Source organism: Pholcus phalangioides, unplaced genomic scaffold, assembly GCF_987345545.1.
Source record: "Pholcus phalangioides strain wild (caught in Gottingen) unplaced genomic scaffold, Ppha-v1.0 ptg000022l_1, whole genome shotgun sequence".
Taxonomy (NCBI): domain Eukaryota; kingdom Metazoa; phylum Arthropoda; class Arachnida; order Araneae; family Pholcidae; genus Pholcus; species Pholcus phalangioides.
Window position 1 is genome coordinate 26227317 of NW_028301615.1, and position 6135 is coordinate 26233451.

The window sequence follows — 6135 nt, forward strand, 5'->3', positions numbered from 1 at the left end:
AAGTATATACTGTAATAGTAGGATTAGTTCTGAGAAAGATACATTCTATGTGTGTGTGTTTGGGTGGAGAAGGATGGAGTGAGAAGAAGAAAGAGGAGCTGAGGGAAAAGCTGAGGAGAACGGCCATCATCATTATCAGTTTATCATTATCTAGATAGAGATATCACGATGGTGGTGGGAGAACAGAAAGAGGAAAACACACACAACTCTGTTTCATATGGTTTCAATAAACCTTCGCGATCAGGAAAAAAGAAGTTGAAGAAATATATGAATTGAATTTATTATACTGGCGTTTGGACGCAATATTACGTCCCTGATCATAAAGAGGTTAAAAATTGAGTAAGAGGTGTTTAAATTTTTTGTTATTATAAGAAAGCATACACTTGAGCGACCAAAAGAGCGACAAAAACAGAGGCGTAATTACAGGGGCTATCTAAGCGGGCTATAGCCCAGGCCAGCAAACAGGACTGAGTGATCAAAAAAATTAGACTAAAATGGGAGAAGAGCGGCAAAAGTTGTAAATAATAAGGTGGCAAACTTATAAATCCGCCTCTGGTTACATCAAAAGTCATTGCGTTTCATTGACGTTACAAACAAAGTTCATTAATTAATATTATTCTCTATAGTCCGGACTGCCAATTATTGACCTTATAAGCAAGGTGTCGTTACAGCCGCGACTGCATTTTGCAACACACACAGTCGACCACAGATGGGTTTTGAAAAAGCAATTTCCACAAAAGAAAAAGCAAACCGCAATCCAAACTTTCTACTTCCGATGTTGTTTTTACTGTCGTTTCTTTTGTAATCGCGAATATATAGCGTAGTCTTCTTTTTACAAGATCCGTAAGCATGTGACAGGTGCGGTCACTGTAACATGCAAATCATCAACAAATCGTTTACTGGGTGAGGCGTCTACGGGAAGCGTGACTCACTCACAGTCCGGAAAAAAAAAAGATGCATGTTATACAATTGGATAGAGAAGGAGGGGGGAAAAAAAAGATAACATTATGTGAACGAGTTTTGAATTGATCATTGTGTGCTTATTTTACTCATCCGAGATATAATTCAATTTGATCATTTGAAAATAGAGTGGAAAGAAATCGTTTTATATTTTTCTTGCCAAGTAGGTCAGTGTGAATATTTTCCGTCGATTTATTTCGTCCCCGGCAGTAATTCCGAAATTAAGCTTCATGCGATGTTATAATTTCTCACCGAATGCTTCAATTACGACTGAACCATACGGAAATTATACCCGTGTAATATATTCGGTCATTATTAATGATGGGTTGTCAGTTAGGTGACCATACGCGACACGTATTTTTACATTTTTTTATACCGCCCCGACATGTTTTATTGAAGTGTCCCGTTTTTCAACGAAATTCACTTGAATTTTTACCCCTTTCAGAGATCCTGCTGCCACAGATGTACGGGTTGCTTTTTTCTCGCTACTACTGCTTAAACCAGACGTGCAACTCGTCCATATTCCTCTGCGGAACCTTTAACGAATTGGTACATGTTGGAATGTGTGCAGGCCCGGATTTTAAGATGCTTTAAGTCCCTGAATGAATGAACGCCAGGGTGTCTGCCACCGGACTTATCCCGTTGCCGAGATCTCTTCCAGCCCAGCTTCGTGGAACAGTCTGACGTGGCAGAGTCTGGAACAAAGTGTGTGCACCTAACAGTCTGAGTGTGTAGCTAGTGTTGTGCTTGATATTTCAGTGCTGCCATCTATACTTCAAATTGGGAGTGAAGTATAATGATTGAATATTTGTAACGTTGTAGGCCCGTTGCTCTCTGGCGAGACTTTTTAACGGGGAGATCGGCTCACATTCGCGCCTTGAAGTTGGGAACCACAGAAAACCAACTTCAGCCAACCACCACTGTGGGGTTCGAACCCGGATCCTCGCATTGCGAGTCCGTCACTATAACCACTCGACCACCACAGCGGCTGCTTTAAGTCCCTAAGCACTTGAATGATTTTGGTGCCCCCCTCCCCCACATGTGTGAATCTATTAATGGAAGAAAAAAAAAACATTGAATGAAACTTTGCATTTCAGAAGTAACTAATCTAAGACCAGCCGTGGATCCAGAAGTAGGGTGGGAGAGTTATCACCCCTCCCAAAATCCGGATAATATGGTAAAACTTGGCCTGTCCCATAAAATACAGGACAATCCTACAATCATACACCCCTCCTGACTCATCGTTGTGGATTTGTGACTGTGTCTAAGGTTGAATATATGATCAGGATAATATTTCTCTGAGCACTCACTTTATTTATCTAAAAGCTTTCTCCTACTTTCTCTAGTTCAAAGTCTTTGAACTAGAATCTTTAAAACTAATGCTACTTACCACATTTGTGTCTATACTTAGGGTAGAGATGAGCCATCATATATTTTTACATACTTTAATCGATGAAATGGACCCTCAATCGAGAAAGGTTTTTCTTCCCACATTATTTGCTTCTTAACTCAACGCATCTTAAATTTTCCTTTCAGTGTTTTGATTGTAACTTTGAAATTATATTCCATTGGTGCTTCCATCTAATCTCGAAATTTCAGACAACTCATGCAATGATGAAAAACGAGAGAGAGTGAGTTCTCTTTGTTATTTTTTTAGCATAAAACTTTTTTATGAGACGAAAATTTCGGTAACAAAATTTCGTACATTTGCAATAATCAATTTTATGTAGAAAAAATATTACCACAAAAATTAGAACTTAACATCATTGGTCGAATGGTCATTAATTCGACCAATTAAATTTTATTTGTGTTAAAAACGTGTCAATTTTTGTATATAACTAAAAAAATAATGATTTCTGAAATAAAAGGAGGACGTCTGGTGCGAACCTTAGGCAGTGCCGTCTTAAAGTTTGCCTCCCCCCCACGGGCCGTGCCCGAAGGGCCTCAAGAGAAGAGGTGCCTCAGAAAAACGAGACGTAGTTGAATTGAATTTTTCGAGAATTTTTCAGGTAGGGCCTCCAAAAAAATCCTTGGCTCGGGGGCCCATGATACTCTTAAGACGATTCTGCCTGTCAGCCCCACCCTTGTGGGGGTCGTGGAATTCCAGTACTTGATTCCTTTACTTCTATTAATTTGCATTAATTAAACAAAAAACAGCAATAAAAAATTCGAAAAATGATCAAAGTTATCGAATTGCAACGTATATTTGATAAAGAGATGATGAAGCGCTTTAAAAAGTATGACAAAAATTTATGTCTGTTCAATATGGTTCGAGCCACGATGAATTGTCAGCAGGTGGACCACGCGCTAATTATTATTAATAATTTATGAATTTTGTAAAATTAATTTAACTGTCATTCCCTCTCAATGGATCGCGTTTGATTACGATCCAGGCTATCAACGCGTTCCTGAAATAATGAAAAAAAAAAATGATTGTAATAAAATGCGTTCTTTCTGAAAAAAAATTTCCCCTTCAAGATTAAATGTTCGTAAGTCAAAAAGTCTGTAGGTCTGGAAGTAACTACATAAAATTTTTTACAGGGACAGCAAAATTTTTTTTGCATTGGGCCGCGAAATTCTAAGCCCGGACCTGTCTCCGACTTCTGAATTTAAATATCTCAGTGAATAATGCAGTTAAAAGCATGTAATTCATTTGTTGCGCTCAGAAGAGAAGAGCAAGAGTCTAATTGGAAGTTAGAGGACGGGGGGGGGGGGGGGAGGATCGAATAAAAATGTACATTTGTTTTATTTTGTGTACATCGCATTTTCATCCTCAAAACTCGTACACGGTGATTTCTGTCACATTTTGAGAATTTTTAAAATTAGAGCCATACCACTACGACGAACGGTTGATGAGATAAAGGCTGTAACAACACTCCAAGGAGAAACCATTGAATCTTAAAATGGTGATTCAATGGCCTATTCAATTCTGCCTATTGGTAATATACCAATAGGCAGGGCAGCAAATAGTGGGGCGGGGGGCAGGCGGGTCTGGTGCCCGGGCACATCACTAAAGCGGAGCGGAAATTTAACCATTTAACCTATCCTTCAGCATTACGAGGGGATGCCTAAATGAGTAGTTGCCCCGGCTAACCAAGAATCCAATTGCGCCCTGCCAATAAGTATCTTATTTCTGATGAATCACCGTTATATTGGGTATTTTTTCTTTTAGATACATTCTCAAGTTTGTAATTTACACCTGGTAGCATTTCTTTTGCTTCTATAGATCAAACTACGCAGTTGATCCACAAAAATCATGTCCTTATTCTGTAAAACTTGGTTTACTGCTTGGGCCCATCTGGGCACTTCTGGCACCGGGGTGTCAAGTGACAAATAGATCTGGTTCCGATTTTCAAGAGTAAATATGCAAATAGGTAGTGCCTCTCTCAGAAAAATCGCGTATGATAATGTTAAGATGGCCCTGGGCGTACTTTATGAAAATTGTTAAAATCTAATCGGGGGAAAACTCAGCAAAATAATGTGAAGTCTAGTTTGCAACATTATTAGTTTCTCATCTGTTGTGCTATCCTTTGTGTGATAATGGTCTTCAACTATACAATCAAGTGTTCTTAAAATTTTAGCATCTTCTATCGGATGATCGATGTTGAAAAAAAAATTTACATAAAAAAAACAACATTTGATAACTTTTTGTGGTGCCCCTTCAGTACTAATGCCCTAAGCACGTGCTTATTTTGCTTAATGGTTAATCCGGCCCTGCATGTGTGTGTGTATGTATAGTGAACCTTCCGTGAAGTTTATTTTGTGTAATGCTTGTCATGTTTAATGCTACCATCTGCAATCAATTTTTTAATAAACTATGAGTTTTTTCTCAACTCTCAGTGCGTGAAGTGTGAGGAATGAATAATTATACTGTTTCGTGTGTGTGTAGGCCAGTTGCTCTCTGCGGCCAGACTTTTTAACTGGGAGATCGGCTCGCGTTTGCGCCTCGAAGTTGGGAACCGCAGAATACCAACTTCAGTCGATCACCACTGCGGCGACGGTGTACTTTTTCTCACTGTAGAATTTTTTCTTTTGACCTCGGAGAGTTAAGGCCGGACTTGAATGGTTATTTTGAGTTAGATATACGTGAATATGAACTTTCGGGGCTTTCATCGGAGGGCAGCACTTAAATCTCAACACAAATATTCATGTCACAAACTTAACATGTGCTCACCGTTTTTTTTACTGAATTCCTTTTTTTTAAATTAGGGTTACCAGACCTTCATGTTTTTTGATGTCATTCTAAGTGTTCGAACAGGTTTAGGAAATTTCTCCATTTTGTCCTCATTTTCAGGTTTCTGAAATTATTATTACATTATTATTTCTATACAGACAAATAATTTTTTTCCAAATTTTTCTGCAATTGTCTTTTACATCTGATTTAGCGCCCTTCTTACAGCGGTATCTAGCGCGAAATTTTCTTACGTTTCTTTTTCTTCCGAAAATTTTGCATCATCCCATCTCTCATACAGTGGCTCTCCTTGCGGGTGCACAGATAGACAGATGCCCCTGAAAGTGGAAGGTAAAACGGTAGCGAGTTACTCTCAGATAGCAGAATAGATTTTTGTTATGTTTTGAACAGTGCGCATCACTTAAATTCATGACCCTCCCACCCCACAATTTACAGTAGGTTCCCCTAATTTGGAGTTTTTGGTGGGACCCAGCCCAGACCTTCCACGAACCCTTCTATAGGGATTTTTTAGTATTTCTCCTCTACCAATTGTTAACCCCCCCCCCCCCTCCCACCAATGAGATGTACATAGGCTTTTAAGTCCCTTCATTGTCAGTCCGCTGACAGGGCTCTAGCTCTGGAACCCGGAACACTTGTAATCATTTTTTGTTTCTTTTTCACGCTATAAATTAACCATACTAGGGCCCGTGAAAAGTGTGACCAGGGGCCTCGCAAGAGATTTCAGCTTAGCGGCCCTGCTCTAAGATGTGGGGGACCTTGCCTGTATCAGCAATATCGTCACCAACAATTCCATTACGGCTTTGCTGCAAATCTAACATGCGGACCGCCATGTTTGTTGACCTAAAAATCCAGACGGCTTTGACTAGTATTAAGAAAAATATCATGTGCATATATTTATTTTGCCGTCATCTATAGTTTAAAAATAGTACCAGAGTTGGTAGTTTTTCGTTTGCTTTTTTGAGTAATAGATAACAGCACAAGTT